Here is a 26,449-nt window from a genome sequence, read left to right as displayed (position 1 = left end):
GGATAGGCCTATCAATGGTTATTAACTAAGAAGGTCAGGGAGGCAGCCCCATGCGTGGGGCAACCCTAACCCCTCTGACTACCAGAAGCCAGGAGCGGAAGATAGAGGTGAATCACTCCATAATTGTCCTGTTCTGTACACTCCTGCTGAAGCTTTGATATGGGCCACTGTCAGAGACAGGATACTGGGCAAGAGAGACCACGGTCTGACCCACTGTGGCAGCTCTTATGTTCTTATAACTATTTACACAGGTGCTACAACTGCAGCTAGCATTCTAGCTCTGTGCAGTCAAAATGACTTCCTGGTGCCCCCTCCAAACTCTTCCCTCAGGCCACCTGTGCTCCTCCCTCTAAGTTCTAGGCAGGTTGCTACAGGCCCCATGCAATGGGACTCCACTCTATGCAGTGAGTATATATCCCTGGCCCACAGATATGGCACCAGTTCTTTGCCAGGGGAACGTGATCAGCCATGGAGGAAATGTAGGAGTTGCCTCTGTTCAAGTTAAAAGAATGCAATGAGAAGAATAAAGCATTTAAAATGTACTTTATTTATTTGACAACTGTAGTTTAACATTAATTATTTATGATAATATTTCAGAATGTACTAACTATACTACAACAAATATAGTAAAAATACTGACTGACTATAGTCTTGACTATAGCAATCTGCTGTTAAATCTTTGCTGAGAAGTGTGGAGACACTGCCAATTTTTGGATTAAAAGTGATGTATGGTTCAGTTGGGTTCTACTTTATTCTCACTTTAAATCAGATTACCATTTTTTAATTCTCTCCAAGATAATCCTCATGGCAAATAACACCCAAAGGATATTTAATTTAAAAAATGTATAGCTGTCTTCAAAAATTATATAGTCTACTTAATGTAGGCAATTGACTCATTTCATTAAGATCAGTTTTTAAGAACAGGCTGGACAAACATCTGTCAGGGATGGTCTAAGTTTCCTTGGTCCTGCCTCAGCACAAGAGGCTGAGGAATTATTTCAGCTCAGTACTAATGTGGACACGAGAACAAATGGATATAAACTGGCCGTCGGGAAGTTTAGGCTTGAAATTAGATGAAGGTTTCTAACCATCAGAGGGGTGAAGTTCTGGAACAGCCTTCCAAGGGAAACAGTGGGGGTGAAAGACCTCTCTGGCTTTAAGATTAAGCTTGATAAGTTTATGGAGGGGATGGTTTGATGGGATAACGTGATTTTAGTCAATAGGTCAATAACGTGCCATCGATGGTAATTAGTAACAATGGCCAATGATGGGATATTAAAAGTTACTACAGAGAACTTTTTCCAGAGGGTCTGGCTGGAGAATCTTGCCCACATGCTCAGGGTTCAGCTGATCGCCATATTTGGGATCGGGAAGGAATTTTCCTCCAGGGTAGATTGGCAGAGGCCCTGGAGGTTTTTCACCTTCCTCCGCAGCATGGGGCAGGGGTCGCTTGCTGGGCAGAGGTTGCTTGCTGGAGGATTCTCTGCAACTTGAAGTCTTTAAATCATGATTTGGGGACTTCAACAGCTGAGTCAAGGGAGAGAATTATTCCAGGAGTGGGTGGGTCAGCTTTTGTGGCCTGCATCATGCAGGAGGTCAGACTAGATGATCATAATGGTCCCTTCTGACCTTAAAGTCTATGAGTCTATGGATTTGATGACTTTTCAGGGTCCCATCCAGCCTTACATTTCTGTGATTCTATGATTAAATGGTACATATGTTGAATAAGTAGGGCCAAATTCTCCTCTTAATTACATTATTGCAACCCCACTGAAGACATTGGTATTGTACCAGTGTTAATGAGAGGAAAATTTGATCTGTAATCTCTTTGATTTGTTGAATTGAGGGACCTGTGTGTTCCATAATTCAGCAGTTGGGCAATTTCAAAGAAATCACCTTGTCAGAAAACTGTTCTCCAGAATCTAGGTATTCATTTACCCAAACAAACAAATTAATTAAATAAATAAAAATAAAGCAATCCAGCACCTTAGGGTTGTGAATATAACATTCCAAACATAAACTGCTGCAACATTGTCTCTGAGTCTACCGACAACCTGAAACTATACCTGAAAATTTTGTAATCTGTCCTCATTCATGGGGTATTAATTCTGTAACATAAGGTTTACAAATTAAACATCAGAACTGCTAACACTGTTGACATGAGAGCTTTGTATACAGAGGGCATGCAGGTTCAGCCCATTGCCTGAAGATGGATAGAAAGCTGGCTAGATCGTCGGGCTCAACGGGTAGTGATCAACGGCTCCATGTCTAGGTGGCAGCCGGTTTCAAGTGGAGTGCCCCAGGGGTCAGTTTTGTTCAATATCTTCATTAATGATCTGGAGGATGGTGTGGACTGCACTCTCAGCAAGTTTGCAGATGACACTAAACTGGGAGGAGTGGTAGATACGCTAGAGGGTAGGGATAGGATACAGAGGGACCTAGACAAATTAGAGGATTGGGCCAAAAGAAACCTGATGAGGTTCAACAAAGACAAGTGCAGAGTCCTGCACTTAGGACGAAAGAATCCCATGCACTGTTACAGACTAGGGACCAAATGGCTAGGAAGCAGTTCTGCAGAAAAGGACCTAGGGGTTACAGTGGACGAGAAGCTGGATATGAGTCAAAAGTGTGCCCTTGTTGCCAAGAAGGCTAACGTCATTTTGGGCTGTATAAGTAGGGGCATTGCCAGCAGACTGAGGGACGTGATCGTTCCCCTCTATTCGACATTGGTGAGGCCTTATCTGGAGTACTGAGTCCAGTTTTGGGCCCCACACTACAAGAAGGATGTGGAAAAATTGGAAAGAGTCCAGCGGAGGGCAACAAAAATGATTAGGGGGCTGGAGCGCATGACTTATGAGGAGAGGCTGAGGGAACTTGGATTGTTTAGTCTGCAGAAGAGAAGAATGAGGGGGGATTTGATAGCTACTTTCAATAACCTGAAAGGGGGTTCCAAAGAGGATGGATCTAGACTGTTCTCAGTGGTACCTGATGACAGAACAAGGAGTAATGGTCTCAAGTTGCAGTTGGGGAGGTTTAGGTTGGATATTAGGAAAAACTTTTTCACTAAGAGGGTTGTGAAGCACTGGAATGGGTTACCTAGGGAGGTGGTGGAATTTCCTTCCTTAGAGATTTTTATGGTCAGGCTTGACGAAGTCCTGGCTGGGATGATTTAGTTGGGAATTGGTCCTTCTTTGAGCAGGGGGTTGGATTAGATGACCTCCTGAGGTCCCTTCCAACCCTGATATTCTATGATTCTATTATTCTAAGATGATATTCCTTCTTGGAATATCATGAATTGCCACTAAATCAGGTATTTCTGCAATCCTTGTCTTCATTGCCTTTCTGCAGTAATAAAAAGAAATGGTACTTTTATTGAAAAACATGGGCATGTCAGTTAAGAGAAGGTTTTGATTTGAATCAGCAGGACCTTACTGACCTTTTCAGAATTCAACATAATGTGAAAAGTGATTTCTCTCCCTTCACACTGATAATTGAGTACCTGCTGGCTAATAAAATGGTTTGGCTCTACATATTCTCTAGTTCTCATGCTGATTACTCACTTAAGGTAATTACTGATTTCTAAGCTTTAAATAGAACACAGGAAGCATTATCACAGGTGCCTAGCTTACTTAAAAATCATTATTCATTGTTCATTGTTTTATTGAACACCTTTGCATAGATCCACTGAGATGGTTATTCTTGAATTGGTAAAATCATTTGGGTCTAGATTGTGACTTTAGTCTTTGCAACGGAAGTTAGATGGCTGTTGTATTTTTCTTCTTGCAGTGCATGAGCTGTCTGCACACAGTTGTTAATAACTTACTACAGGAACCTAGGAAGATTAAAGTCTGGAAGGGACTGATAGATCTACTGACACATGCTATTACAGTATGTTCTTGCTTTTAATTTCCCTGTTTTATTATCATCTTCATTATCATACAGTACTGAAGATGATAGTGCACTGCATTTGTGGAGGATAAGAATTATGACTTCTCTATAAGACTATCAAATATTCAGTTAATCTTATAACAACCTCCTTCAAAGATATTTTGAAAAGTTTCCACAGAAGGAAAGATAAGAGAAAGAACAAACTCCCCGCAAAATTTAGGCGTTGTTCAAGAATGCTGATCATTTTACCCAAATGTTTTCAATCATGTACTACTTGGTCACAAATCTTCATCTTCCTTTGTGTTGGGCTTAGTGAGACACACATACAGAGTACCAGAAGTGATTTGAAAGCATACTGCTTCTGGGCAATTTCCCTAAAAGGAATTCCACTGTGCAACTTCACATTCACCAGACGGGTGGAGAAGCACCTCTGCATCCCTTTTTCTGAGGAAATTGCTCTTGGCTGCATGAGCTAGAAAAAATAGAGCTGGTCTTGGTCAGAGTGCAGGTATGAAGGTACTCTGCATTCTACATGATGATAATACTATGCCTACTGGCAGAAAATGTACTCCAGGCATTGACTTAGTGTCAAGGGAAATACATTAGAGATTGTTGTCCCCTCCTTCAGAGGAAAATCCAACAATCCTGTTTGATAGATGGATGCAGAACACTTCCCACCAGAGTAAACATCAGAAAGGCAATTATACCAGAGTGGTACCCAGCACTATGAAAGCTGTGTTTGGTCCCCATCTCCCACTTTCAGGACTGCCATTTGCTTGTTGCTCCTGTACATCCCAAGCAATGTGAAAGCAACATACTTGACACTACCCAGATGCAGAGATCTGGCAAAACACCACTGAATATCAGTCAGTGCATATGCACATTGCCATACATGAACAGATGCATTTCAGCTGTCAGAGACTAGGGGCCAGATAAAAAGTAGCCCATTGTTGGGGTAGACCAGGCTTCTTAGCCCCAGTAGGCAGGTGGTTTAGGTGCAGGTCAAACAGGGCTGTCTGGCCTGCTAGCCAGTCAGGGCCCATGGAGTTTTGTGGAGCAGCTCTTTCTGCTTCAGTCTACAAGCTTTAGCAATGCTTTACTTGATCACTTTGGCCTTCAAAGGGTTATGCATGCAATTTTCTCAATTATTTTGCCTGCACCTTGTAAAGTGCTGCACCTTTGTTTGTCAGCCGGCTCATGGCAGCCTTCTGCACCAGTGGACAAAATGGCCGACAAAGCCAAGGGAGCGTGACTAGTCATGCACAACCTAGTACCCCTTTAAACAAATCTTTGTGCAGGTCTACAGTCTTTATTCCTTGCTATCTCTTCACTCATTCTGTTCTTTGAAAGTGTCACACCCCAATGGCCCAAGGGGTCCTCTGGGGAAGGCAGATCAGCATTGTATATTGCTAACGCTATTGCAAGCATCGCAGGGCATTTTGGGAAGGGTCAAAGGTATGAGTGAGTGTGGAACGGAAGATTCCTTTGCAGGTCACGTGAGGCCAGAGGGGGAAGAAGGAAGAGAGCAGAGAATGGGTTAACTCCGCACTCCTGCTAGGCCCAAAGCTAAGACGCTGACTCCAGCCTGCTCAAGGTCACAACACACATCTGACTCTCGGCTGCCTGCCAAGAAAGAGGGGGGCCTGGAATTTACCGATCAGCTGTGAGAAAGGAAGATGCAGCTGAGCAGACCTGCAGAGGCAGCCCATAACGAGCGAGACAAGTGAAGGCCAGCATGGAGGAAAACAAAGAGGACAACAAAGTCTAGCCGGTGTGTTTTGGGAAAGTTGAGGAGACCACAGAGAGCCGGTTTGGACTGGTACAAAGAACACCAGGGACAGAGGTCGCGGAACGAAACACCCCCAAAGGCACCCTGGACTTAAAAACCCTCCTGAGAGCTGGAGCAATTCGGAGATCAACAGTGGACCTCTGATGGCCTGGGCCCAGAACAGAACTCCTATCCACCCTACCCCCTCTTCTTCTTATGTTACACCCAGGCTTGGCCAGCCGTGGGTAAAGCATGTGTGAGTATGAAAGTGGGTTAGGGCTTGGGGCACTAACGCTTTCTTCCTTCCTCTGAGTGACGGGGGGAGCACCCATCACTCTCCGCCGTTATTTTATTATTGTATTAATAAAGCTTTAAAATTTAAACCCTTGGTGTATTTCGTCATCTCCTCCCCAAATGATCCTGTGGCCTCAGCCTGATCACATGACGCCTCAGGCAGATTGGTAACTGAAATCTGTCACAAAAGCCCTGTGGCAGTGGGCAAATGGTGACAGGGACAGGCAGAGGATGCTGCCGGGTGTCCCTAGTCACAAACCTACATTCAGGTGGTGCGAGAATGATGGTCTTCCGTTGTTGACTTGAAGTAACATTGGCATCTATATCCTTCTCATGCATCAGAGCAACCTGTTTAGGGATAGTGCTGCTCTTCCCAATCTGGGGAAGGGGGAGAAAAGGATCCCTAAACATTGCTCACTCCATTATTGACTTGCTAGTATGCTGTGACCAGCTAGTCATCCAACTGTGCAGTAAAAGGCAACATCACACACAAAGAACAATGAACTTTGCATCCTGGAATGTCCACACTGTTTCTGATGATGCTGGTGGGCTGGAAAGGTGCGCAGCACTCAGCAGAAGAGAACTTGCCAAATATAACAGCAATATCGCTGCACTGAGTGAAACATGTCTCCAGGTGAGTCCCAGCTTGACGAGGTTGGTGTGGATACACAGTAGTAAGAGGATTTATTATATGGACCTTTGCATTTGTGCATGTACAAAGCATTGGGTAGGAACATTTTAAAAATAAGAAACTACATCAGTGAAAATGTATATTTCAATAAAGCTCTTATGAGCAATTGTCTGTTTCTGCCTCTTCCTTTTGAATGCATTAAACCAATGATTAGTCATCTTGATCATCCAATTGAGCTCTTCGGGAAGCTGCACCTTTTCTAGCAAGAGTTATTAGGGAAGACATGCTTTTATCATTAATGCAGGCCTGGCATTAAAAGTGCATTGCTACACTGTCTCCCAGTTGATTTTTTCTTTACAATTTACAATGTATTTGGGAGTCCCTTTTCCACAGTTTGGTTTTATGATTTTCTGCTGCTGCTGCTGCTATGCTAATGATGTGTTTACAGCTGATGTAGGGGTCGGGGAAATACACTTCATTAAAATGCGTTTGGTTCTGTAGGCTGGATTGCAGAGGAAAGCAGTGGCTTCTTTAAATAACCAAAACAAAATTTGCTGTGATGCTGCATAGCTTTGCTCTTTTAATACCTGCAATGCATTAAGGAGAAAAGCTTGTCCTACCTAGACACTGTTGCTAGCTATAGCAGGATTTAAGACTCCAAGTCAGCGAGGTCAATCCTGTATTAGTAACATTAGTCATTTCCATGAGAACCATTTGTGATGCCACATGTAAAGAATTATGATGGTGTCACTGCCCGGAGAGGAACAAAAAGAAGAGCGGTTGTAAAAAAGACAACTTACATTATGCCTATCCCCATTAGCTGCTCTAAATATTTGTTTCCCATTAAGAGCTTTGGTTGATTAGTGACTGATTAAGGACTTCAGGAGTGGGCTCAGTAACCAAAATAAAAATAATTGATACTACAAGTTACAGGATGGCAGGTTCTAGGGCTCGTTTGCTAAGTCATCTTAATGCCAGGTGATAGAAACCTACATAAATATGAGGAGTTATTTCTGCTGCCAGTGGGTCATGTTAACTACAAATAGAATATAAGACGAGTTGGAACCTCTCTCTGTGGCAGAGGGAGCTAAGGGCAAGGAAAAATCCTAGAAATAGCTAGGCTCAAGAGAAAGCTTAGGTTGAAATTTGCTTATTTTTTTTTAAATAAATATTAATAAAGACAAACCCCAGGAAAGAATCATATATATGGATGCTATGTTTAGAGCAGATTAGAAATAGAACATACTTGTACTATACAGTACTTGCATCAAAGAAACATTTTCAGTGGAGAAATTGTTAGTATATTCTTCAGGATTTTTTTAGCAGCCAGGAAATACTCAATGAAAAATTCTGTGCTTAAGCTTACCTGAGTTTCTAAACAATTATATGTTCAAAGGATACCTGCTTATGTAAATTGATTTTCCACAATTGGTTAAAATAGTAAACCCATTTTTATATAGCCTTAAAATAATGCTCTCTTACTTTATTTCAAGAATTCTGGATTACAGTAGGCTGGTCAGTAAGGGTATATTTCTTCCTGAAACAAGATGAGTAACATGACTGGTATGGTATGATAGTTTGATGCACACGTTCACTAGTCTGCAGACTTCTCTGCACTATTGAAAGAGCATTTGATTAGTTACACATTTTTGGAATATAGACAGAACAACAGCAGTAGCCTGAAGAAGACCCCAGATTAATTCTACAGGTTTGGCAGACTGGAATAGGTATTGCAGAACAGCTATTCTGCACTAGCTCCCCCACGTGGACATTCTTATTGCACACTAAAATTGCCTTTGTGTGGTTCAACTTAGTTCACTGTTAGAGAGCAGAATAAGAGTGTTTGCATAGGCAACTAGTGGTGAAGAGCTATTGCTCTTTAAATTCACATCCTAGCTTATTTCACAATAGCTTTGCCATGTAGACAAGCCTTCATTCTAAATGAACATTGGCAGACATGACATTTAAGATACTCTTCAATGTCCCATGCAATTAAAAATATGACTACAGGCTGAAGAAAAACTTGAGTTTCAGTGTGTGTATGGGATAGAGGGGAGAGGTGGGTTGGAGACACAAATAACTTGTAAAATAAGAATGATAATTCAAGCTAACTTTCCATCTTATAAGCAAAAGAAACAAACTGATGAACTGAAGAGTGTTATGTATCATTGTTCACTGAGGCAGCACAGTGAGTTGACTGTGAATTTTAGCATACGTGAATGAAAGTTAACTCTGAGTTTACCCAGCATAATGAAAATAAGAGACCTAGAAATTAATTAGAAGTTATCTAGAACTACGTAAAGCTTATAATGATTAGGCTGTAGAAAAATGAGACTTAGGAAAACAAAGGGATCAGATCAGGAACAGCAATTATTATAATTAGCTTGGAAGTCCTGGGTCTCAATGTAATGTCATTCCTATGGGAAAAGATTCATTCAGATATCTTAAGCTGATATTTGTTGAAGAAAGATTGCTCATGGAGTGTTTTTATTTGGTTTGTTAAAAGTGAATGTTGCCCACTAATTATTGTTATTTAAAATAGTCAGACTATTTCAGTTTGCTTTATATTGCATATGTTCAAAAATCTAGCAGACATTAATTTGCCACTCTGCATGTTTTCAGAAACAAGGTAGTTCAAAATAAACCACGACATAAAAATAATACTGTAATCAAATATTTGTTCCATCCTTTTCTTCTCTTGTCTAGTTGTTCTGTGTACTAAGGTGTGATTCCCCAAGCAAAGTGTCAATTGTCAGAGCCTGCCTATATCATTTGCACTTGGGTATAAAACCTTTTCCAGAAGGTATTTAGTTATTGTCATTAGAAAGCCATTTTATTCTATTTTGTTAGAATCTACTATATTTAATCAGTTTAAAAAGTTGTGTTTGTATGAGAAAATCCTGTGAAATATTGTCATTGCTTTACTCCTATCTCCCACCCAAGAGGTTAAGATTCAAGCAACAACAAAACCCAGTATATCAGATCCACATGTTGCTACTATAAAAAGAGATTTCCGCTGGAGACTAGGGAACTGATTAACTTAGCCCACTTTAAGCAATGTTTCTGCTAGCTAATTACAAAGCTCTCACCATGGTGGAAGGTGTGATTGTTTTGGGTGATGGTTTCACAGGCTACTAGATACGCACCCCTATCAAAAATAACTTCCGATACACACCAACAATATATTTTTTAAATTATGCTAACCGAATTCTAGGCTTATTATCAAGAAGAAAAAGTTAGGAAATACCACAGTTAATGCTGCCTGCATAAATTTAAGTCTGCCTTCTTGCATATATATATATGCATTATGCAACAGTTTTGATTATAGAATAATGTACAAGTTCTTAAAAATACAATAGAATATAAAGTCTTTTTCTTTTTCTATTTCCTTTGTAGCCTTCTGATCCTGATACCAGCCTTGTGCCCCACCACAAATTAGAATGGTCTGAGAACTTCTTTAACTTATCCTAGCAGCCTGAAGGACCATTCCAACAGCTTGGAATTGCTGGGACACAAGGACACTGGCCATGCCTCCTTTCTCTCAGACATCCAGCCTATAAGCCACTATGGCCTGTCTACACCTCCTGAAGATCTGCCAATGCAAGTGGAATCATCAAATGGCCATTAATTTGATTGTAGTGTTGCTCTGTGCAAAGCACCCAGACCAGGACCAAGGATCTGGTCTGTGGTATGAAAAAAGTGACAAATATCTCAAGCATTTTCAACAAATACCTCACATTTTGCACCAATAACAGAAATAATTTAAAGGGTTTTTCCCCCATGCAGCTTAAAATTTTATTTTTTATTTTTTGCCCCTTCACTGGAATTTCTTACATAGGAGGCTTAGAGTCCAGGCAGACAAATGATTGCAGAGCCACTAAAGTGACTTCACATTTAATTACCTCACACATTCACATCAGAGGCTTGATTTAGTAATGCTGCATTGAGCATTTCGGAGCAGTTACTTAAGGTTATAATACACACGAGACAATTTCATCTGCAGTATCTAAAATATTTATTGAGAGGCATGTAATTTAAAATACATAGTAATGTGTGATCAACTGCCAACGAATATGTTTTGAATTATTCTCTCTCTCTCTCTCTCTCTCTCTCTCTCTCTTTTGGGCAACTTTTCAAACAAGCCTAAATGAAAAGGCAGTGAAAACTAGAATTTTGCATTTGAATCCACATGGGGCTGTATTGACTTTGCTATCTATCCACCCTGACAAAGGGGATGTACATACTCACAATGCCCCAGAAGCAGACCAGAGGCTGAATTGTGACTCAGTCATAATTCAGTACCTGATTCCCCCTTGTGCTCAATGGGTGAAGAAAGCCGTGCCGTCTCCTGGACTGGTGCAGCTTTCTTCCCTTTCCACTCCAATTCAGCAGCACTGGCTGGCACATTTTGGGGTGAGGTCAGGGCAGAGCCAAGGCTCCACCTATTCCCAACTCACTTCCTGCCCACCTACACAGTAGGAGGAGTGGTTACTCTCCCTGCCCCGACCCCTATTGTGACTCAAGATGTTGGTAACTTGTGCAGGAGGGGAGTACAGGTGTTCCTTATGTACATTGTGCATAAAAACCTATGTAAAATAGCCTTCCATTCATTCAATATTGGTGATCAGTATTTCAATATTGGTGATGTTCTAAGTGTTAATTAAAAAAAAAACTAGTCAGAGAGACTGTGTGGTTTGTGGGATTAGTGATGGGGTACAACATCTTTCAACCCTGAGTCACTGGTTCAAATCCAGCTTAGGTTGGTAGGGTCTGAAAGGTAATTCCCATCTGATGTTCAATGTGAAATGAGTTTAGATCAGGACCCAGCAGATGAGTAACCAGCTCAGAAAAATCCTCCACAACTGTCAACCTTGTTGGCAGTGTCCAAAGAGAGATTAAAATATTGAATAGGCATGCGGCCAAAACTACCCTTTTAACCTTAGAGGGTTAAGCAGCTTGCACTGCTGCTACACTGGCTATGCCTGTTCTGTGTATCAATAGAGAACCTCAGGGCTCACAACTCAAAACCTATCCCAAACTCTAAAATTTAATTAAAAAATTGAAATTTTTTTTACAGTGCTACATGGCAGCTCCTTTGGAAGTCACCAGCAACTTCTGGTTCCAGAGTAAGCCATGTTCCCATCTGGGAGCATAAACTATATGTATCAAAGAATAGAACTCTGTTAAAATACAGTATATGTATTTGAATTCCTATGAATAAGCTCTCCTGTGGGTCTCTTTTTTGCTTTCTATGTACAGATGGAGTCTGTATATACCATCAAGTCCCTCAATAAAAAAGAAGCTGAAAAATAAAATTAAAAGAAGTCTTGTCTTTCAAGATGTCTAAATATACTTAATGAGCCTGAGTTTCAAAATATTCAGTATGCAACAGCACGTGCAAAATGTTCATGCAATTTTATGTCTCTTTATACACACAATTACTTTACCTGTACATGGAAATAATTGAATTTGTGAATGTAATCCAATATGTATCCACACTCATAATAACCTGTGTGTTCAAATTAGTTATTGAATTACACCCTCATATTTGTATATCCAGCTTATATAGCTTATTGAAAACCAGGATATATATATTTGAATAAACTCAACTGGAGTGCACATGATGACTGATCTCTGTCCTGACATTTATCTTCAGGAATGAAAAAAAGATGGATAACTAATTAGCTACACGGTCAGGAAAATGTTATCTCTTCTCCTTACAAGTGAAAATAAATGTCATATAGCAAATAACATATAATGTTTTAGGATATGTGCAATGTATATATTTTAGTTTTCTGTCATTCAGGTCTCAAACTGCTTTAGATGGTGGATAAAATTTCCAAAAGTGCCCAAGACCCAGATTTTAAAAGATATTTAGGCATTGCTCTACTCAGCATTGCAATGCCTAAATTACTTAGGAGCATAAGTCTCATTTTCAAAAGTGACTTTGGGTATGTCTTCACTGCAATAAAACACCGGTGGTTGGACTTTGTCAGCTGACTTGGGCTCACAGGGCTCAGGCTGCGGGGCTATAAAATTGCAGTGTAGACATTCTGGCTTGGATTGGAGACCAGGCTCTGGGGACCCCACTACAGCCCCGCAAGTCCTAGTCAGTTTATATGGGCCAGCTGCAGGTGTTTCATTGCAGTGTAGATATACCCTTAGGCATTTCGGAGCTTAAGTCCCATTGATTTTCAATGAGACTTAAGCTGCAAGGACACTTGGACACTTTTAAAAATGTTACCTATTAGGTATGGAAAATTATAATGCACGAAATATATTACAGTAGATACCAACTTATAAAATATTTATTTGTAAATTGATGTTATCTAGGTAACAACACACTTATGTGTGGACATAGCAAAAAGCATAAGCATGCTGTGTATGGATACATTCAATATATGTATTGTGTACATATACTTGGAGAATATAAACATTGCGTGAATCATTTTTCTCACCACATGTATAAAACCAATAAAGCTTAGTATGCTTGGACATTGTGGTTCCTTTCTCTGTCAAATATTTTACTGATTGTATTCTAATGGTGTGCACTGTGCATGTGAGGTAACACAATATAAAACTTAAGCTAAATCTTAAGTCTTAGCATGATAAAGTGTGAAGCTGCCTCAGAGTCACCCTATGGAGGACTAATTTTTTTCTCTTCCCACACAGCAAATATTATTTAGCAGAAGTTTATTTTATACTTTTTATTTTTAATCCAACTACTCTTAAAATCTGAAATGGTTCAATTTCTGGTATAACCACCTGTATTGGGGTGGCTGCCCCACTCCAAGGTAAAAGGGATTAAGAGCAGCTGAGGGAGGCTGGTGAGGTAGGTGGCCCCAGGAGTGGCTGGCTTAATCAGGCCACAGCTGGCCCAGATAAAAGGGCTGTGGGGCCAGGAGACAAGGGAATCTCACTCTAGCCCTGGAGTGGGAAGGGCTAGCTGCCTGGGAGCAAGGTACCTGAAGCGGAGCAGTGCTGGGGAAGGGCAAAGGGAGCTGGGGAGCTCTAGCCTGGTAAAATCCCAGGCTACAGGCCTTGTTGAAGGTCTACAAAAAGTACTGAGGCTAAAGAGGTGCAGCCCAGGAATAGGCAGCGGCAGCTGATCCTAACCCTTTGCCAATGATGAGTAGCCATTATGGATTGCAGTCTGCCCCAGTGAGCGGGAGCTAGATGATGACTGGCAGTAGCCACTGAGGCAAGGTGGGTTTAGAGGGTTGGGGGTTCCCCTGGGAGGGGAGACCCAAAGTAAGGGGGTTCTGCTGGGGGCAGAACCCTGAGGAAAGGGGCACTGGGGTCTCGGAGGGATATGGGGCCTAAGGCAGGCGAGACACTGGCCAGAAGGAGGCGCTCTGGAGCTGGACAAGAGCTAATTTAGCATTCTTTAATCTGTACTGTATATTACACTGATCCTTGTAACTTAGGATGACCAGACAGCAAGTGTGAAAAATCGGGACAGGGGGTAGGGGGTGATAGGAGCCTATATAAGAAAAAGACCCAAAAATTGGGTCAGATTCCCCCACACTGATTTCTTTTCCAATGGGAAGCTGACCGGCAAGGTCCCATCTCCTCCCACTCAACAGAGGGGCAACACTCCACAAATGCTGCAAATATGCAGTTTCCTAGACCCTTTCCTCAATTTTGCTGTTGTACATACAGAATACCTGAGTTGAAACTTTAACAAGAGTTTAAAAAGCATCTGAATATTGATCAGCAAATCATTGAACATTAATGTAAATTAATCTGATAGTTAAAATGGAAAACATTTTCTCTGGTCTTTTCTCTTGATCACTCTCTACAGTTCTCTTGACAACACAACATAAACCTAAACCTCAACTCTTTTGCTGACACTGAAGAGACAAAAACCAAAATTTGTTGCAATCTCAACATCAGCACAAGTCATATTATTAATGCAACAGCTACCAGTGAGCTGGATAATTGCTGATGTGTCCAGTTTATAGTGTCAATGAGTTTCTCACTTTTACCACAGATAATGTCAGATCCACTAATTTATAATTCCTCACATATTAGAACTACCACAGACAGGGCTGGCTCCAGTTTTTTTGCTGCCCCAAGCAAAAAAAAAACCCCGGAGTGCCACCGCCAAAGCAAAACAAACAAACAAAAAGTGCCGCCCAAAGGGCCGGAATGCCTCCCCTTGAAAAGTGCCGCCCCAAGTACATGCTTGGGACGCTGGTGGCTAGAGCCAGCCCTGACCACAGACTTAAAGTAGAACAATAATGTAGACTTGCTAATAGTGTTGGGTTGTGTACTCTTTATTTTAATGGAATAGTGTGTTACTGAAACCTTGTATACATTAAGCTGTTTTTTGTGATTTAAAGTATGTGGAAGTAGACTCATATGGCTTTTTCTAAGACTGTATTTGCAAAAAGTGTTGTTCAGCATGCAGCAAATGTGTGCACAAAAAGAAAGAGCTGGAGATAGCTGAGAAAATATAGTATCCTCTGGTATCAGTACTACAGTATATTATTCCTTACCATCTTACACACATTTTATACTGATGCAACGCCAATGGAATTACCAGTCAGCACATACAGCAAGCTAGAACTGTCTAGGGTGACTCTGATTTGAATCACTGATATCTGGGATGTGATTTATGTAACAATAGCATTCAATAAAAAGTTCTCTTATGATGACAAGCATATCATCTGCATATGCCACTTCTGACATATAGGAAATCTTATTAGAGAAACTGATTGGAAAGGACATCTAGAAACGTGGCTTCACTATTTCAGTTGCACATCTAGTCTTATTTCTTGAGCCCATAAATTTATCTTATTTCTCCTAAATTATATACTCAGGGCACATAGTGCCCTTGATCTACCACCATAACTGCCACCGATGCCAACAGGAACTCTGTCACAGATCAAGGGAAGCATATTTCTATTAGTTTTAATGATGCCTATTACCACCACGCGGACTCCTAACATATATATTTTCTCAAATATTTAGTTCTCTGATGTAGCCTGTGTATTTGCAGGATGTTAATTTACATGTTAGATGTGCAACTTTGCCCACAATAACAATATATTTTGGAAGCACAGTGCCATATTTTATGAAGCAAATTTCACAGGGCAATATACAAACACAAAAACATATATGACAGCCAGCTGCAACTAAACAATGCTTATAAAGTGCTAGAAATATTTCCGTACATACCTGAAGAAACAATTTCCACTCACTTTCATGCTGTATCAAAACCTTAGAAAATTTTAAGTAAATTCCTTTTTGGAAAAATTGTACAGAATTTAATAGAAATGAAGACAATGGGGTTCTATAGAAATCAGTCAAATGCCTATAGAATTTGATGGAGTAATATTTTTTCTAAAAAAAATTGGAATCTATTTTTCATATGGAAAAAAATAACTTGTGTATAACTCGTTCAATGCTACAACAATTTCAATAACATTAGTTTAAATGTTCTGGAAACTTTACATTCCTAAAACGTTACTTCATTACAGTAGAGTTGTCCTGAGCACTGGATGGCTGGCACATTAGTAATCATGCATGCTTTCACCCAATTAGAGAGCCCTAAAGAACCAAACAACTCTTTCATGCTCATCTCTTTTTTCCACAGAGTATGTTGCAGTATAATCAGTTTATCTTTTCCTACCGGCCTGATTCAAAACCCATTGTAATCAATGGAAAGACTCCCATTGGCTTTGGCTCGAACCCTATGCATTGGGACTTTTGCATGGAAGCTTGTAGCTTTTCTTTTATGATCAAACAGGATAGTGCAGAACCTCTCACCTTACCCATGAGAAATTCTATCTTAAAACAACAGATGCCATAATTGCCAACTTTTCCTTGCAGCAAGGCATTCATTCCCCAAACATTTAATGTATGTTTCCTGTCTCTCTCACTTGAATAGTTAAGTCATACTTAGGTAGCTGAAACAAGAAACCTGTCCTGCAGAACAGACCAGTGGCCACAAATGTTTTATTAGCATAGATTTCACCTTAATAGAAAAACTCTCTCATGCTCCACCTTCCCTCCCATTCACAATCCTATAACATCTGTGGCAACTATAGCAATTGCCTACACAAGCAAGTAATATTAGAAAAGTGTTTCGGTGTTTTAGCTTTCCGTGTTTTAGCTTTCCTTACCACCATGGAGCAGCTAGAAACAGGGACAGCCAGCACCGTGACACCAGTCAGTTCATTGCAGTGCAATCCCCGGCTTATATGTGGAATGGATAGAGTGCTCCTAGCCCTTCAATCTGTTCCAAAAATACATTTAATATACTGTCCTCTGCAGACTGCCAGGAAGTGTTTCATGGTCTACAGTTTGAGAAACCAATAAAGTAGGCCCACTCGCAGCAGCAGCAGAGGAAAACAGAAAACAAAAAACGCAAGAGCTTAGGAAAATAGAGAAAGTTAGTTCTCCTAGTTCATAGGATCATCTGTTTTCTTTTCTCTTCTCTCCCACTGCTTTCAGTGAAGTGGTATACAAACTAAAATCTAAGGAAGCCTAAGAACAGGTCATCTGGCTCCAGCCAAGGCTTAACTCCCATCTCCCCCAGGCACTTTCACCCTTACCTCAATGAAAATGTTTGGTTGCTCACACCCATCTCTGTCAGGTCTGGCAACTGAAAAATTGGCAATGTTTGAATTTCAGGTTTTTGGATCAACTTCATATACACCTCTACCCCAATATAATGCTGTCCTCGGGAGCCAAAAATCTTACCGCGTTATAGGTGAAAACGCATTATATTGAACTTGCTTTGATCCGCCGGAGTGCGCAGCCCCACCCCTCTGGAGCGCTGCTTTACTGCGTTATATCCGAATTCGTGTTATATCGGGTCGTGTTATATCGAGGTAGAGGTGTATTCTACAAAATCCATGATGGCCATGAAATAACATATGATTAAGAATGAGGTATGAGACCAAAATCAGCCCTGGTGCAGGCAAATGGAGTTCCTTTTTTGATACCCTCCCCCTATTTCCAAAGGCTTTTATAATAAAACGAGTAACTTAAAGCCTGTACTATTGCATGGGTGTAATTCAGTGGTTCTCAACCATTCCAGACTACTGTACCCTGCCAGGAGTCTGATTGTCTTGCATACCCCACGTTTCACCTCACTTAAGCTACTGGCTTACAAAATGAGATATAAAAATACAAAAGTGTCACAGCACACTGTTACTGAAAAACTGCTTTCTTTCTCATTTTAACCATATAATTATAAAAAAATTGATTGGAATATAAATATTGTACTTACATTTCAGTGTATGGTATATAGAGCAGTATAAACAAGTCATTGTATGAAATTTTAGTTTGTATTGACTTCACTAGTGCTTCTTATGTAGCCTGTTGTAAAACTAGGCAAATAACTAGATCAGTTGATGTCCCCCCTGGAAGACCTCTGCATATCCCCAGAGATACATGTACCCCGGCTGAAAACCACTGGTGTAATTCACAAAGTCATGAGTGTAAAAAAAGCCAAAAGTAACAAATGGCAATAGTCTAATAAAAAAGAGCTCTCAAGCTTCTTTGTAGCTGTTTCCATCGCTTCATACTGAATCCCCATTTTAGGCTTCAGAGAGATGTTTGGGGTGTATGCTGATTGTGTTGTATGGGAGGTTGTGTTGGGAGATTTGTGTTGATTTGTGCAGGTGGCAAATGAGGGGGATGAGTTGTGGTGAAGGTCTATTTGGGGTTATTGTGTATGCCAGTTGTGTTGATTTGTGTGTGGGGGGGTAGTGTTGTGCTGGAAGATTTGTGTTGATTTGTACAGGTGGCATATGAGGGATATGTGCTGCAATGAGGGGCTATGTGTGTTTGGGGTTACTACTTGCATGGTTGTGGGAGTGGTTGTGTTGATTTGTGTCTGGAATGATGTGCTGGGAGATTTGTGTTGATTTGTGTGGCTTGTAGTTGGGCCAAGTAATCCACCATCTGTGCAGTCCCCCTCATACATCCAGTTACACTGTTGCATGTAAATTAGCTGTGGAGTAAGGGTAGCGGTTGGTTGAATTGCCCCAGATATCTCAATGGTTTAGGACTCTTGGAATGGTATAGATACATGCCTTATTGTAGCTGTACACTGCACAAGTGTAATTCATAACATCAAAATGGAGGAGAACTTAAAAATGGTTTGGTAACAGACTGTGAATCTCAGTGATGATTCAGCCTGGTGATATTCTGAACAAAAAGAGCTCTCATCCATGCTTGTTGCTGTTTCTGTCACTTACATTGACTCAACAGACATTTTCAGTTTAAGAGAGTGACATTCCTGTATTGTATAGATAGCAATAATTATTATTTTGCACTTTCATTGGGCCATCCATCTAAGGCTGTCAAACTGTTTTACGAACATAATTGAGGTAGGCATTATTGCCATTTCACAGATGAGGAAACTGAGGCATCTGGAAGTGAAATGACTCACCCAGGTTCACACAGCCAGTCTGAATGAGCCCTGAATAGAACGCTGATGATTCTCTTATTTCCCAATCTTGGGATTTAAGCACCACACATGCTTCCTCTATATTCCACAAGTTTCAGAGTAACAGCCGTGTTAGTCTGTATCCGCAAAAAGAAGAACAGGAGTACTTGTGGCACCTTAGAGACTAACAAATTTATTAGAGCTCTAATAAATTTGTTATATTCCACAAGTTATTTGAAAACCACAATGTTTGTTAGTTGTGGAGCACCAGACTTGCCAATGCCACTGAGTCTGCATAACTGTATGCTAGTTTTTTCCTTTGGGTTTAGAATTGCGGAATACTGCTAATAAGTACTTCCCATTGTTATTTTAGGAGCTGTATACAAACTAACTCAGCCATTATAAATCCTCAGTCTTTTGCATTAAAAGCTAATCAAAGCAATGAACAGAGGATTTAGTCAATAACGTAATTCTCTGAAAGTAATAGAGAAATGATTATCTAAGTTTAGCAGACATGAGTTCTTATTGAATTTGTCTAATGTGTTTTTACAATGAGTAGTCTCCATGTACGCATTGAACTTAACTTTTATATATACTAATGGTACTCCACCAGTAGTTTATTAGTCATATGCAACTCTTTGTGGAGTTACATGCAGCACTCGTGACCTGGTCAGAATATTTGTGGAGCAGTCTTTCCATAGGCTTGACTTGCATATAAACATGTATTTTAATTTACTTAGTGGCAGCACGATGCAATGAGTTTGCATCATCATGTGACATCAATATCACCATATAGCTAATATAAAGAATTGATGCACTCTTCGGAATGATATATTTGGGGATAGGTATGTTCGAGAGGAAGTATCTGGAGGTGTAAATTCCCACTCCATCAAAACTGGCTGTGCCTCTGAAGCCCTGATTGGCAGGGGGACAAACAAACAGGAACTGGACAGTGAGATTGAAGGAAATTCCACCTCAATTTCCTGTGGCAAAGTCACCTTGAAAGGGGAAGAAGGAGGACATGGCAGCATGAGCAGTGGGTAGCTGTGCCTACTGTTGCTGCAGGACCACAGCAGGAGAAAAGTCAGTTCTGGGCTGGGAAACAGTTCCAGAGAGCAGCGTAACCACATGGCCCCAGTTAGTATGCGCTGCACTGCAGCTGAGAATCAAATGGAAGGAGATCCTGAATTAGTGACTGAACAGGGTGGTGCAGTGTGGCTGTGCAATGCATGCTGTGTCCTTGGGAGTGTACAATTGCTGCAACTACTAGGGAGATAGCAGAGAGCAGAACTGCCAGAACCCACAGGTGAGGGGCTGACCCAGGGACCAGACACAGGGGGCAGCCAAGACTCAGCAGAGAAATCTGGGCCAATACTAGGACCACGGCAGCAGATACTAAATGCAGAGACCCAGACTTGGCATTGGCACTGTACAGAGACTCGAGTTGGGGCAGTTTGGATTTGGACTAATCAAGGTGACTGTTACTGATAAAAGGAGTGTTTGTACTAAGATTGCACTGGCGTGATTCCTGGGTGAATCACATAAAAAAATAAAAGAATGAGCCAGTAGCAACTCTCAATCCCAAACCAGAAAATAGTTAGCAAAACATTAGATTAATTTAACCAGTATCTACTTTAACACAAACACTTCCTCTTGGTAGAGAGATGGGCCTTGCAGATGACCTAAAGCTTGACAGACAAGCACAATTCCAGACCGAGGGAGGTAGTTTCCAAAGTTGAGGGTCCCCAGTGGAGAACATCTGCCAGTAGGTCTCTCTCTCTTATACCAAGAGGGCTCCAGCTAAAGTGCATTCACCAATTACAACTGTGGCAGTATCAACACAGCAGTATTTATGTACTTGTTCTAATAGGTACTAATAAGATGCCTAATTATTATCTGTCAAATTATTAATGTAAAGAGAAAGTTAATCAGCTCTCTCCATTTTCTGGATATAAAGGATGATTTAAAAAAAAACCAACCTAAATTATCTAAGATAAGAATATATATCAAATTTCATTTAATAAGTTGATCTTTCGAGCCACTTTATTATGGATACAGATATACAAATGATGTTACCAGAAACATTTTAATGGTCCTATAACTATATTTTATCATTCTAAAATATTTTGTCTACAATGAATCCTGAGCATGTTTGATAGCAATATTTAGAAATGATTTTTCTTCAATTGATGCCTATTATATAATGTCATTTTCCTTGCTATTACTTTAATAAACATTTTAACTGCATCTTTTACAACAGTAGGAAAAACTGAAAATTGTTTTGAGTATCTGGTATCTAATTTCACAAAAAAGGATTCCCATTCACTTTGCCAAGGAGTAGTCATTTTAAAAGGCAAAATAAGAAATGTATGTTACTGTAACATTAATGTCCTACTCTGTCCCCTTAGTAATACTTTATTTCTGAAAACATTTCCTCCAACGAAAATACCATTCCAATTCAATGTTTTCAAATAATACTATCCTTTCTGTCAAAATAGGCACAGGAAAGTAGAATAAAAGATAACAGTTTTATGTCTTGATATTCTATTACTCACAGACTAGATTACTAGAGTATCTCACCAGCAATATAGTAGTCACTTTGGTTTGAGATTCATAACTTTTCTTCAAAAACTACATTTTTGGATGGAAATGATTGAGCCTGATCCTGTGGGGTGCTGAGGGCCTTTCTCTCCAACTTATGTCAATGGGAGCAGAAAGCACTCAGTACTTCAGAATGAAGCCCAGAAGTAGTGTCTTGGTGCATGTGCGGTTTTGTTTGTGAAGGTCTGAAGAAAATCAGTCCAGCCACTTGGGAATTATCAGATAGCCGAGGGTGGAGGGAGGGAACATAGAATCATAACTCTGAATGTCCTGACTTTTGGTCCCAATTCTGCTTCCACTGAAATCAATGAAAGAATTGTGACTTGCTTCAACAAGTGCAGGATCAAGCCTTTTTTGCAGTTAACACATAATAGTAATGTAAACATTTTTCTTTAGCAGAAAAGAATTGTGGTCCCGGTTTTGTTTGAATATCATGCGTTACGCTGAAAGACATCTTTTGTGGAAAAAAATGCTGTTAATCGCAAAAAATATTCTTGCACAAGAAAATTATTGAGAATTAAGAAATGTTTTCCTGTCCTTCCCCATATATACTGGTGTCTTGGCAATAACTGATTACTCTGTGCAAGTTCAAAAACTTGTCTCAGACCAACAGAAGTTGGTCCAATAAAAGAAATTACCTCACCCATTTTGTCTATTTGAAAAACAGCCTCTCACTTAAATGAGCATCTCCTGTTCTTGTAAGCATTTCTTTGCTAGTCCCCACTAGGGGCAGAGGGTGGGGGGTAATAGGAGTCTATATAAGAAAAAGACCCCAAAATTGGGACATCTGGTCACCCTAGTCCCCACTATGCTGCACAATTACCATGTCTCCCATCTTCTTTGAAATGCCATGGCTGCTACCTTGTGTCAAGATTAGTTTGCAGTCAAGATGCTGGCCATTGATTTACTTTCAGACATTAATCCAATCAGGCAAGCAGAAATAAAGCTTCCTACAGCTCATTGTAAAATGTTCTACCAGGCTTGAAAGCCACTGGTTTCTAAGAAGATTAAATGAAAGAGATAACCACATCTAGACTCTTAAATCCTAAACTAAAGCATGAGTTTGCAATTTGGTTCTTTCTTGTTACTGTACATACATGTCTAACTGCTGTCATATGCTATTTTAAGACTAAAGTTCTACCTTGTTTTTTGTATTTATGCATCAAATGTTTTCACCATGGTCTTCAATATAGCAGAAAAGGTTGCATGGCTTTTGCCAAACAAAAGCCACCCCTCATAAATGTGCAAGACTAGCATAACCATAAGATTTAATGAAACAAAATGATTTTTTTCTGTCTGGGGTAGTCTATCTGGGGCTTACTGTGGCAATGGGAGCCGTAACCTAGCTTCCCAAGCTTCTTCAGGGGATGGCTTTCCCAAAACCTAGGTCCATTTGGGGTTTGTCAGGAAACTGGACCCTTTATGGAACAAGTTTCTGCACTGGACACATGCCACCTGCTAAATTACAACTCGAACTGTACCTGCTCTCTTATCCCACTGGATCCCTGAGCTGCAGTGGAGAAGGTGAAACCCTTCCCCGACACTCCAATATGGTAGTGAGGGGAAAATGTCTTCCCTGTCCCCAAAAAGGTGGTGGGGGAAGGGCTCAGGCTGGAGAACAAGGTTTATATAACCTCCAACAGATGTACAGGGGCCCTTGGATTACCTAAATCCCACCATCATGCCAACCAGCTCAGGTGATGCCTCCCCTGCCAGCCACTCTCTGAAACTCTTAATGGAACCACTACCCTTTTTTGCTGCCCACAATCTTGAGGTTGCGGGAGTTGCATTCTGGAGGTTAATAAGCAAACCTGGGCAAATACTGCAAAAAATGTTTCAAATATCTATGTTCCACATTTTTACTGAATTCATTTTAGCTGTTTTACTGTGCCCCCTGCTCACTCCATCCCCCCTCCCTTCATCGCTCACTCTCCCCCACCCTGACTCACTTTCACCAGGCTGAGGCAGGGGGTTGGGGTGAGGAAGGGGGTGAGGGCTCTGGGGAAGGGCTGGAAATGAGGGGTTTCGGTATAGGAGGGGACTCTGGGCTGGGGCAGGGGGTTGGGGCGCAGAAGGAGGTGCAGGGTCCCGGCAGCGCTTACCGCAGCTCCCAGGAACTAGTTGCCAGGTCCTGGCGGCCCCTAGGTGCATGGGCGCTCCCCTTGCCTGCCAACCAGGAGTGGATTTACCATGAAACAATCTGTGTAGTGGCACGGGGCCCCCAACAAGGCCCCCCCCAAAATGCAGGACAAATATCTGACAACCTGCCCCTAAGTCCCAGCCAGCGGCGCAGCAGCGCTCAGGCAGGCTGCCTGCATGCCGTGGTTGGTGGCCCCACGCCACTCCTGGAAGTGGCTGGCTGCTGGCATGTCTCTGTATGCCCCTGGTGTGTGTGTGTGTGCAGGGGGAGGCAGCTCCACGCACTACCCCCACGCAGGGCAGAGCATGGAGACCAGCTGTACCCCTCCCCACAAGGAGCACGCAGAGACATGCCAGCAGCAGCGAAGCAGGGCTAAGGTGGCTCCCTGCCTGCTCTGCCTCCCTACATTCACGCTGCTTCACTCCCGGAAGTGGCCAGCATGTCCCTGCGGCCCCTGGGTGCGTGTGTGTCTCCACGCCTTGCCCATACCCCAAGTACTGACTTCCCATTGGCCGGAAACTGCAGCCAATGGGAGCTGCAGGGGTGGCATCTATGGGCATTGGCATGCAGAGACCCCCTGGCCACCCCCTCGCCAAGGAGCCGTTGCTGGAGGGGTGTATATGCCATTCACTTTGGGAGCCGTGCCGCCCAACGTAAGTACCACCCCCTACCCTCCTTCCGCACCTCAACCCCCTGCTCCAGCCCAGAGCCTGCACCCTACACCCACTTCTGAATCCCAACCCCCTGCCTCAATCAAGGTACCTCATTTTTTTTCATTTACTTCCCATTACTTATAATATAGGAGGAGGAGGAAGGGGAAAAAATGAAAAACAGGGGGTGGGAATAAGAGAGAATGTTCTTTTTCTTGGCTGGGTCCCAAGGGGGGACCCCCAAAAATGAAGCTGTGCCCAGGGCCCCACTAATGCTAAATCCACCATTGCTGGCAGCCCTAGGTCTTGATCATTCTCCCATTATTTTTCCACAGGAATTTTGCCATTGACTTTAATGGGAGTAGTTACAGGCAGTGTATCTATAAATTCCAGCCAGGCTGGCTTCATTATTCCATAATTCCCAAAACAAACTTGCTTTGGATCTGCATCTTGAGTTGGTGGATTTAACTCCAACGGAGACCATTTGTTCTGGTATCCAACATATAGGGAAGAGAATCATTTGTTTAATTAATCCAGACTTTTCAGATTATTTTTTTCATGACTGATTACTATTTGTATTGCTGTAGCACCCAACACAGCCAAGATCAAGGTCTCAATTTGCCAGGCATATATGAACACGTCCCCTTACCTCAAAGAGTATACATGATAAATTGAAACAAGACACTACAAGTGGGTATAATAAACATTAAGGGGGATGGGAGGACTAGGGTAATATTAATAACATCATGCAGATATATCAACTATTGCACAACATGATGTTTTCAAATTATTTGAGAGGTTTATCTTGTAATGGATACCTGGATAATATGAATTATTTCCAACTACCCCACACCCAACTTTTGCAGTATTATTGCAATTCCAGAATTCCAAGATACGTTTAAAAAATGTAATGTTTTTCATTAAAAATGTAAATCTGTCATAAGTGTTAACTAACTAATCACTGTGACAGAACGGAATCTAATAGGAAATCAAAAGGATTTTGATTTATTTGATCTTTAAGCACCTACACAGTACATTGATTGAACAACAAAATTATCATAATACTAAATATCAACCCCAAAGAAAGTTCAGACTCACACCCCCAATCCCTGCCCACACAGAGAATCTCAGATTCCTCTCACACAGTTCTTCAAGCAAAAGCCTGTGTAAGTAGATAGGCCTTGAAGCCTAAATACTGGGTCTGTCAGCAAACCCTCCGCTTCCTTAAAGGGTGTTCTACATTAGCTAGAGCTGTTCTACAGCAGTGTAAAAGGGTGAAATGTTGACACTAGGTGGTTATGCAATAAATGTCACTGGTAATACCATTTACTTTAGGCTAGTCTCACAGCAGTAAGCAGTTAAGAGGTGATAAAGCAGGATTAATTCCTGAGCATAATTTATGATTAAATTGCCAGTGAAGCTTGCAGTAATATTTCCTGATGCGTTTATTTCTCCTACAACATAAAACAATTCTACAATGTTCTATTTTTTCTTTAAGTGTTAGTGCTTTTTAGAGCTGTTAATACCATCAAGCATATGTCTTTAAGCCTGTTCCCGCACCTCACCTTAAAAAAGCCAGTCAAGGTCATAGATATTTATCGCTATCCACTTAAATGAATATATTTGTAACTGGGTGGAGAAGAGTAGATTGGTAATAGATCAGTGCATAATATCTTAACTGAAGAAATAATTCTTCTCTGAATTTCACTGATAAAACGGGCTCTCTTTGCGCATACAGTGGGACTGTAAAAATTGCCAAAGTAAACTTTCAGTTACAGCTGATTCCAGAACAGTAGTGGATTTTTTCTAAGCTGATTTGGAAGCAATGTGAGCTCTGAACTTGCACCTGCTGTTGTACCAAACACAATCAAAAAGAATAACTCCTCATTGACCTCTGAAGACATAGGACCTGTTCCTGCTCCAGTTTAAATCAATAGGTGTTTTGCCAATGATTTCAATGGTGTCAAACAGGGACCGTTTTATATTGGCCGTAGAGCTGGCTGGAAACATTTAGACAAAACATTGCTTCATTAGAATTCAATGATTTGGCAAAATCAAAATATTTCACAAT

At 41.1% G+C, this 26,449-nt stretch overlaps 1 protein-coding gene across 2 annotated transcripts in view; it reads right to left on the bottom strand.

Moving 5' to 3' along the window:
- Nucleotides 1-26,449, bottom strand: part of SLC24A2 (solute carrier family 24 member 2) — a 176,668-nt gene that overhangs the window by 134,213 nt on the left and 16,006 nt on the right. The gene's annotated exons all lie outside the window — the stretch shown is intronic.

Source organism: Chrysemys picta, chromosome 6 (genome assembly GCF_011386835.1).
Source record: "Chrysemys picta bellii isolate R12L10 chromosome 6, ASM1138683v2, whole genome shotgun sequence".
NCBI lineage: Eukaryota > Metazoa > Chordata > Testudines > Emydidae > Chrysemys > Chrysemys picta.
This window is presented reverse-complemented; position numbering and strand designations above follow the sequence as displayed.